Genomic DNA, 10,508 nt, shown 5'->3' with positions numbered 1-10,508 from the left:
TCATGGTGCCTGTGGGTGTGTCATTTAGTTTGCTGATGTGTTACAATGAGAACTTCCCAGGTGGTGCAGTGGCAAAGAACTTGCCTGCCAATGCAGGAGATGCAGTTTCAGTCCCTGAGTTGGGAAGATACCCTCTAGGAGGAAATGGCAACCGACTCCAGTATTGTTGCCTGGAGAGAGGAGCCTGGAGGGCTACAGTCCATGGGGTTGCAAAGAGTTGAATATGACTTAGCCACCAAGCATGCCTCCCTTGAAGTATGATGGATTTCCATGTGCTAATGTGCAAGGATGGTCAATATATTAATATATTATTAAATGAGAAGAGCACGTTTACCATGAGATGTGATAGTATAATCCCATGCTTTTAAATAACAGGGGAAAAAATTTTTTTTTCTTGCCCGCGTGGCATGCAGGATCTTAGTTCCCTGACCAGGGATCAACCCTTGCCCCCTGCAGGGGAAGTGTGGAGTATTAACCACTGGATCGCCAGACAAGTCCTAGGAAGAATAATTTTTAAAATTTGAAAATCTGAAGATAGATTCAAGAAATAATATGGCAACCTCTTGAGAGTAGAATTGGGATTAGGAGGTTGTGCTTTTTACATTTTAAAAATGTTCTCTATGCATTTTTGTGGTTTTCATTGAGGATGTAAACAGTTTATGACACATGGAACATACTCCGTGAATATATTTCCAGTGTAAAACTTAAAAGGCAAAATAGCATGCTCAATCTTAGAGGCAGACTTTCATACTTTGCTCATTATTTTTATAGTAAAAACTGTAAAAAATCTCATTACCTGAAATATTTTTTAACTGGAATGCAGAGGATTAGGAAAGTGGTTTTTAAAAAGCAGATTGTGCCCATAGAGAAACTAATGTGTGAAGTTTTCAAGTAGTACATGAAGTTTGCCAGTAATGAACACATTGTTCTTGTTGCTTAGTGGCTAAGTCGTGTTTGACTCTCTGCGATCCTATGGACTGTAGCCCTCCAGGCTCCTCTGTCCATGGATTCTCCAAGCAGGAATACTGGAGTGGGTTGCCATTTCCTTCTCCGAGGGATCTTCCCAACTCAGGAGTCGAACTCAAGTCTCCTGCATTGGCAGGCGGATTCTTTACTGCTGAGCCACCAGGGAAGGAAGCACTGCACAGACCTACCTGCAAAGTAGGCGCACACTCAGAAACATACACACAGGGCAGGTATCAAATTAACACAGACTTTTTAACGAGAATCTATAAAGTCTCATACCATCACTCCCCTGAAGATATAGAACTGAAGCTAAAATTTTAAAAATATAGTTGAAATAAGAAAAATGACTGAAAGGCTGTTTGCTCAGGAAAGCCTTAGGACAAGTTTCTTCACCCATAGATCAATATCAAAACTCAGGTGGCATTTCACCTATCCTGTAGAGGGCACCCTCACATGTGAACTCTGCGGCTGCAGCTGGAAGCACAGTGGATACCACCCTACTCCCATCCCCACTCCCAAGAACAGTCCACCAGCAGCTTTCCTTCTTTGCAGCGCAGGGGCTCTTTCTGTCCGCTTCAGTTATTGCAACACACAGGCCTCAGTGGTTGTGACTTAGTTGCTCCGCGGCATGTGGGATCTTAGTTCCTGAACCAGAGATTGAGCGCGTGTCCCCTGCGTTGGTAGGAGGATTCTTAACCTCTGGACCACAAGGGAGGAACTGGAAGCAGTTCCTAATGCTGCTGAGAGAGGATTTCAGGATGGGTACGCATTTCAGAATTAAAGATCATGGCGTTTCCTGGAGGGCCCTTAGGATGTATTTTTGGGAAACTGTGAAAGTACCTGTAGGCAGAGTATACCATGCCTCACTCCTTACCATACTGTGAGCCCCTTGAGGGTGGATTCAGCAGTCTGTTTCTTGAGTTCCTTGATTTTAGCCCAGATATTCTCAACACACTGTGAAAGAATTGCTGCAGATTCTGGAAAGTCACAATTGAAAACATTTTTAAATGGCTTCTGCAGGATTTCTCTGCTTTCAGAAAACAAACAACATGACGTCTTAAGGAAGACTGTCTCAGCTAGAGAAAGGACCTCTTCTAGGTCCTTTTGTCTCCTATCTTTATTACCAGCGTTAATTAGGTAGGCTGCTATTAACAGTTGCTATACAAAATCTGCACAGGGAATTCCCTGGCAGTCCAGTGGTTAGGACTCCGCACTTTGACTGACGAGGGCTTGGCTGGGCAACTAAGATTCCACAAGCCTCCTGTCCTGGCCTAAAATAAAATCCATATGATAGGGAGGAGGGAGAAGGGTTCAGGATGGGGAACATGTGTATATCTGTGGCAGATTCATGTTGATATATGGCAAAACCAATACAATATTGTAAAGTTAAAAAATAAAAAAAGTTTAAAAAAAAGATCAGGAAAGAAAAAAAAATCCATATGATAGTTTTTTGTTTTGTTTTGTTTTGCTTTTAAACCTCTTTGTTTTTTTTTGTTTTGTTTTGTTTTTAAAACTTCTTAATAAGGGAAGAGGAGGTAAAAAACAAAAGCAAACACCCAGGAGGCAGAATTGGAAAGCAATTAAACTCCTCTATCTCACTTCCCCTTCACTTACCACCAAGGATGCTTCTAAAGACACAAGAACACTTGAGCAGTCCAAGACTGTTCTAGATTTGGTCCTAGAGATGGATCCCTTGTTTTCTAGGGCTTTGAGTATAATTAACAAGTTTTACTAAATATAAGTCTGAAGAAAACTGAAATGAACTTTTCAAAGCAGAAATAGAATGAATCTCATTTTCTAATGAATGAAGTAAAAAAAAATTTTTTTATATAGAGAAATTTTCTGAAACAGTTTGAGCAGTTGGCCAACTCTTGGCTCAAAGAGGAAATAATAAAAATGACAGTGATGGGAATTCCCTGGTGGTCCAATGGTTGGGGAACTGAGATTCCACACACCACACAGCCAAAAATAGAATATGAAAACTGCAATGACTATTTTGAAATCATCAATAAAGACATTACTTTATATAGAAATTATGAAATACAACCAGAGCTGCACATGGAGGAAATTGTTGTTGTTGGGTCGTTAAGTCGTGTCCAACTCTTTGTGACCCCATGGACTGTAGCACACCAGGCTTCCCTGTTCAGGCACCCCTGTCCTTCACTGTCTTCCAGAGTTTGCTCAAATTCATGTCGGTGATGCCATCAAACCGTCTCATCCTCTGCTGGCCCCATTCTCTTAGAAAAATATTTACAGCCTCAAATGCTTTTATCATAACAAAAGCAATAAAATACATTGATGTTTATTGAAAGTTTATTTTGCATAGAGCCTGAGCTTAAATATATTTCATTAACCTTTATGGTACTTATGAGGTAGGCACTGTTTTTTGCCCTTTTCAGAACGCTTAGAAGCAATAAGATATATCCATGCAGTGTTCTATGTTCTTAGTTTCCAAGAGGTATTATTCGATATCTCTCTTGGTTCAAAGCTACAAACATTTAATGTTTAGTATGTATAGGGTACATTACAAGATAAAGAAATGAGTTATTGCTGTTCTCTGTCTTGTAAAACTCTAGTCATGTGTGTGATGTGGATATATGTATATTGGAAGGGCAGGGGAAGATTGTAGTTAATCCTTCTAGTTAAGGAGAACTGTGTTAAGTGCTATAAATGATCTCTAAACAAAGCACTAACACCCAAAAAAGATGTCCTTTTCATTACAGGGGTCTGGAATGCAAAAGTAGGAAGTCAAGAAACACCTGGAGTAACAGGCAAATTTGGCCTTGGAGTACAGAATGAGAAAGGGCAAAGGTTAATAGAGTTCTGCAAAGAGAACGCGCTGGTCATAGCAAACACCTTCTTCCAACAACACAAGAGAAGACTACACATGGACATCACCAGATGGTCAACACCGAAATCAGATTGATTATATTCTTTGCAGCCAAAGATGAAGAAGCTCTATACAGTCAGCAAAAAAGACCGGGAGCTGACTGTGGCTCAGATCATGAACTCCTTATTGCCAAATTCAGACTTAAATTGAAGAAAGTGGGGAAAACCACTAGACCATTCAGGTATGACCTAAATCAAATCCCTTATGATTATACAGTGGAAGTGAGAAATAGATTTAAAGGACTAGATCTGATAGACAGAGTGCCTGATGAACTATGGATGGAGGTTCGTGACATTGTACAGGAGACAGGGATCAAGACCATCCCCATGGAAAAGAAATGCAAAAAAGCAAAATGACTGTCTGAGGAGGCCTTACAAATAGCTGTGAAAAGAAGAGAAGTGAAAAGCAAAGGAGAAAAGGAAAGATATAAGCATCTGAATGCAGAGTTCCAAAGAATAGCAAGAAGAGATAAGAAAGCCTTCTTCAGCAATCAATGCAAAGAAATAGAGGAAAACAGCAGAATGGGAAAGACTAGAGATCTCTTCAAGAAAATTAGAGATACAAGGGAACATTTCATGCAAAGATGGGCTCGATAAAGGACAGAAATGGTATGGACCTAACAGAAGCAGAAGATATTAAAAAGAGGTGGCAAGAATACACAGAAGAACTGTACAAAAAAGAGCTTCATGACCCAGATAATCACGATGGTGTGATCACTGACCTAGAGCCAGACATCCTGGAATGTGAAGTCAAGTGGGCCTTAGAAAGCATCACTATGAACAAAGCTAGTGGAGGCGATGGAATTCCAGTTGAGCTATTTCAAATCCTGAAAGATGATGCTGTGAAAGTGCTGCACTCAATATGCCAGCAAATGTGGAAAACTCAGCAGTGGCCACAGGACTGGAAAAGGTCTGTTTTCATTCCAATCCCAAAGAAAGGCAATGCCAAAGAATGCTCAAACTACCGCACAATTGTACTCATCTCACATGCTAGTAAAGTAATGCTCAAAATTCTCCAAGCCAGGCTTCAGCAGTACATGAGCCGTGAACTTCCAGATGTTCAAGCTGGTTTTATAAAGGCAGAGGGAAAAAAAAAAAAAAAAAAAGAAAGGCAGAGGAACCAGAGATCAGATTGCCAACATCTGCTGGATCATTGAAAAAGCAAGAGAGTTCCAGAAAAACATCTATTTGTGCTTTATTGACTATGCCAAAGCCTTTGACTGTGTGGATCACAATAAACTGTGGAAAATTCTGAAAGAAATGGGAATACCAGACCACCTGACCTGCCTCTTGAGAAACCTATATGCAGGTCAGGAAGCAACAGTTAGAACTGGACATGGAACAACAGACTGGTTCCAAATAGGAAAAGGAGTACATCAAGGCTGTATATTGTCACCTTGCTTATTTAACTAATATTCAGAGTACATCATGAGAAACGCTGGGTTGGAAGAAACACAAGCTGGAATCAGGATTGCTGGGAGAAATATCAATAACCTCAGATATGCAGATGACACCACCCTTATGGCAGAAAGTGAAGAGGAACTAAAAAGCCTCCTGATGAAAGTGAAAGAGGAGAGTGAAAAAGTTGGCTTAAAGCTCAACATTCAGAAAATGAAGATCATGGCATCTGGTCCCATCACTTCATGGGAAATAGATGGGGAAACAGTGGAAACAGTGTCAGACTTTATTTTTTTGGGCTCCAAAATCACTGCAGATGGTGACTGCAGCCATGAAATTAAAAGACGCTTACTCCTTGGAAGGAAAGTTATGACCAACCTAGATAACATATTGAAAAGCAGAGATATTACCTTGCCAACAAAGTCTGTCTAGTCAAGGCTATGGTTTTTCCAGTGGTCATGTATGGCTGTGAGAGTTGGACTGTGAAGAAAGCTGAGTGCTGAAGAATTGATGCTTTTGAACTGTGGTGTTGGAGAAGACTCTTGAGAGTCCCTTGGACTGCAAAGAGATCCAACCAGTCCATCCTAAAGGAGATCAGTCCTGGATGTTCATTGGAAGGACTGATGCTGAAGCTGAAACTCCAATACTTTGGCCACCTTATGCGAAGAGTTGACTCATTGGAAAAGACCCTGATGCTGGGAGGGATTGGTGCAGGAGAAGGGGACGACAGAGGATGAGATGGCTGGATGGCATCACTGACTCAATGGACATGAGTTTGGGTGGACTCTGGGAGTTGGTGATGGACAGGGAGGCCTGTCGTGCTGTGATTCATGGGGTCGCAAAGAGTCGGACACTACTGAGCCACTGAACTGAAATAAACTGAACTGAAACAAAGCACTGGCAAAAAGAGAGGGAAAAGGTAGAAGTAGTGACAGAATTCTTGGGTTCTAAAATCACTTGCAGACAGTGACTGCAGCAATGAAATATGAAGACATTTGCTTCTTGGCAGGAAAGCTATGAGGAAACCTAGACAGAGTGTTGAAAAGCAGAGACATTGCTGACAAAGGCCCACATAGTCAAGGGCCTTGATCTTGATCATAGCCTTAGTCAAGTCTATGGTCTTCCCAGTGGTCACGTACAGTTGTGAGAGCTGGACAATAAAGAAGGTGCAACACCAAAGAATTGATGCCTTCAAACTGTGATGCTGGAGAAGACTCCTGAGAGTCCCTTGGATTGCAAGGCGTTCAAACCAGTCAATCTTAAGGGAAATCAACCCTGAATACTCGTTGGAAGGACTGATGCTGAAGCTGAAATTCCAGTATTTTGGTCATCTGATGCGAACAGTTGACTCATTGGAAAAGTCACTGATGCTGGGAAAGATTGATGGCAGAAGGAGAAGAAGCGTCAGAGGATGAGTTGGCTGGATGGAATCACCAGTGCAACAGACATGAGGTTGGGCAAACTTCAGGAGATGGTGAGGGACGGAGAGGCCTGTCATGCTTCAGTCCATGTGGTCGCAAAGAGTTGGACACGACTGGGTGACTGAACAACAACAACAACAAACGAAGCGCTAATAGTTCGAGATGAGGCAATGAAGAAAGGAAGACGACCTCAACGGAGACAGGTTACCTTTATTCAGGCAAGGAGGGGCGACGGTCGCTCTAATGACCAGGCTGAGCGCGGGATCAGGGAGGCTTCATATTTAAGGGGATGTTTGTGAAAGCGCTATGGAAGATTTGGTCAGGCGGGGCATTCTGAGTAATGTTTAGCTGAGATGGCAGTTTGCGGTTGAACGGGGGTGGGCGGGGGGTCCCCGGGCAGGGGGTTGAAAGTCTTGGGCTAGTGCAATCTGCCAGAGTATCAGGGTGGGACTTTAAGTTCAGTTTCGTTTTCCCTGAAGTCAGGTGGTCCAGCATGGGCCTTTGAAGTGGTTATCTCCTTTTTCCAGGCCCGAGGACTCCTTCATTCCAGATCCTGAAATCATAAAAAGATGGGGGGAAAGGGCACCGTATCTCTCTGGCTACTTCCTGCTGGGTAGGGGTGACGGCTCTGGGTCTGGAATGGAGGCCTGTCCTAGGGCCCAAGGTCTCCTTTTCCCGAGGTTGAGGTGAGGCTCTTGAGAAGGAGGATGGTCTTGACTTGGACTTGAGAGATGGCCCAAATCCGGTCTTGGAGAAACCTTTGAAAGATATTGAAGAGACAGGGTCCAAATAAGAGGAATAAAACAATAAGTACCAGTGGTCCAGAGAAAGGGAGCAACCAAGGGAGGGCCAGTTTGGAGTAGGCTTTGGGGAGTGGAAAGATTTTGTAACTCTTTTTTGCTGCATTTGATTCTGTCTCTTAAGTTCTCTGACCCTTCCCTGGACTACGCACGTTTCATTAACAAAATAGCAGCAGTCATCTCCTAGGAAAAGGCAGGTTCCTCGCTTTCCGCGGTGAGAAGGTCCAGGGCTTGTCTGTTTTGTAGGGCCATAGAAGCTAATGAGTTAATTTGTCTTTGGACTGAAACAAAAGATTCCACACCTGCTCCATATCCTCATTAAGGTCTTGGGACAGCTTGTAGTAGAAATGGGCCGAGGTCGAGATGCCCCTAATCCCTGTGCCCAGGGCTGCTGCTATTGCCAGTCCCAATCAGGAGGGGGGCCACGATAGCTCATTTTTTCCTGTGGGAATGTTCCACTTGGGGGTTGACTATCTGTTGTATCTCTTCTTCTTTGAGGATTGTTAGACCTGGGGTCAGGAAGACCAAGATGCAAGATCCAGGGGTCGGGGGGAGACATGAATATGCGTAGGTCCCACAGAGAATGAAGATTCCTGGGTTGGTGCAATTATTTGTGCTGTTCCAGAGAACCCAAGTGGAACAAAAGGAGGGAGTGGTTTGTGAGACCAGTGTAGTTGGAGCTAGAGTAATTGATACAGGTTAGGTTTGAAGGGGCTGAAAGAAGGATATTGTTAGAAACTGGCCCAATGAGTTGTGTGGTGTTCTGTTGGGAAGGGGAGGTATAGCTGCCCTGTGGCAACCATGTGGAGGGTAAAGGGATTGCTGTGTGTGGTGATGGAGACAGTGACAGGCATATCCAGCACGGGATGTGTGTTGTGTGTCCTGGAAGAATTGGAAGGAGGAGTTAAGAAGGCGGGTCAGGTGTCGGTTGTCAGAGGATTTAGGAGAGGCTGTAGTTGGGAAAGGAGGTCCAGGTGTCTATAGGGCTCGGGGATCACCTGTACCTGGGAAATTAGGTCTTTTGGGAGAATCCCAGGGACAGGGGAGCCTGGTGGGCTGCCGTCTATGGGGTCGCACAGAGTTGGACACGAACTGAAGCGACTTAGCAGCAGCAGCAGCAGCAGGACCTGCTTTTGGTTCCTCTTACATTGTTGATCTTGTGCCCCTCCCCTGTCTGAGTACCCCCAGTGGGTAGTGGGACAGAAGCATATGTCTTTTCCATTTGGCATATAGCAGTTGCTCACGGAGCTCCCTGTCTTTTGTATTTTAACAGTGAGTAGGGATCTGGAGTTCCCCCCACCCCTCCCTCCCGATGTTCATGGTGCATGGTTTAGGGGCCTCATTATAACATGAGGAATGAACATAGGAATAAATGTCTAAGCAGGGGCAGGGACTAGCCGAAAGGCAGGGGAGTGTGACAAGGGTAGGGAACAGGGGAGTCATGGGTCTGTTCGTTAGGCAGCACGGAGGACATAGCACCCTTGGAGTAGAATGCAGTAGGTGATGCCGACGAGGAGGCGTAGGGTGGGTGACCAGTCCCCAGGGGAGACGGTTGGTAGGCCTATAGCAAAGGTTAAGAGTGGGGTTACGGCCAGAAAGATGGGAAGAGGCGAGAGGCAGAAGGCCTCGAGTTTGTGGTAGCTTGAATCTGAAAAGGAAGAATGTTCATAAGGATATAGAATGATGTAGAGAATGAGAGTAGAGAAATCAATCTCGTCTGGACTTAGGTTGTAGAAGGTTCCCTGAAGCCACACTTAAGACACCAGTGTGGTCAGGTCTTCAAAGGAGGTTCCTGTTGGGCCGCTGGTCCAGAGGTCTTGCAGTAGTTGGGTCAGGAACAGTTGCAGGTTGAGGAGTGTCCAGGTCATTCAGTGTCTTCTTGGATGGTCGACAGAGGTTGTTGTCAGGTGATTTTTATGGAGGTGGGCCCTGTGAGGGAGACCTGATAGCGTTAGTGTGATGGGAAATAACCCTTTTTAGGTGAGAGAGGTGTACCCAAGAGGTGACCTTTTCGAGTTTAGCTGCTATCGGGGTAAGAAGGATGATTTTGAATGGTCCCTGCCACTTTGGGGTGAGGTCACCCTGGGGATCGTCAGACAGATAGACAATGTCCCCAATCTGTAGAGGGGTAGAGGGGGCTTGGGGGTCAGGGGCAGGCAAGTTGTGGTTGATGTATTTCCAGAGGGTGTCACAGAGTTCTTCCATCAGAGGGGAGTGTAGGGAGCTTGATAGGGGAGGAGGTTCAGGGGGAAGTCCACGGCGGGTCATGGGCCTTCCGTACATCACTTCAAAGGGGCTCAACCCAAGGGGTTTTCTGGGCAAAGCCCGTCTTTTGAGGAGAGCAATCGGCAACAGTTTGATTCAGTCTAGATGTACCTTGGAGAAGGCAATGGCACCCCACTCCAGTACTCTTGCCTGGAAAATCCCATGGGCGGAGGAGCCTGGTGGGCTGCAGTCCATGGGGTCGCTAAGAGTCGGGAACGACTGAGTGACTTCACTTTCACTTTTCACTTTCATGCATTGGAGAAGGAAATGGCAACCCACTTCAGTATTCTTGCCTGGAGAGTCCCAGGGACAGAGGAGCCTAGTGGGCTGCCGTCTATGGGGTCGTACAGAATCGGACACGACTGAAGAGACTTAGCAGCAGTAGCAGCAGATGTACCTCGAGGGATAATTTGGTGAGAGTTTTTTGATTATCCTGTTCATCCTTTCTACCTTCCCTGAGGACTGGGGATGGTATGGAATGTGAAATTTCCAGGGGATCTGTAAGAATTGGACAATTTGTTGGGTGACCCTGGACGTGAATTCTGGGCCATTATCAGTCTGTAGGGATGAAAGTAGGCCAAACCTGGGGATAATTTCTGTGAGGAGGACCTGGGCCACAGTGCAGGCTCTTTTTGTTTGTTGTGGGAAATGCTTTTACCCATCCCGAAAAGATGTCCACAAGGACCAGGAGGTATCGAACTCTCCGAACCTGGGGCAAATGAGTAAAGTCTATCTGCCAGTCTTGTGCTGGGAGGCTGCCTCGCATTTG

Source organism: Bos indicus x Bos taurus, chromosome 25, assembly GCF_003369695.1.
Source record: "Bos indicus x Bos taurus breed Angus x Brahman F1 hybrid chromosome 25, Bos_hybrid_MaternalHap_v2.0, whole genome shotgun sequence".
NCBI lineage: Eukaryota > Metazoa > Chordata > Mammalia > Artiodactyla > Bovidae > Bos > Bos indicus x Bos taurus.
This window is presented reverse-complemented; position numbering follows the sequence as displayed.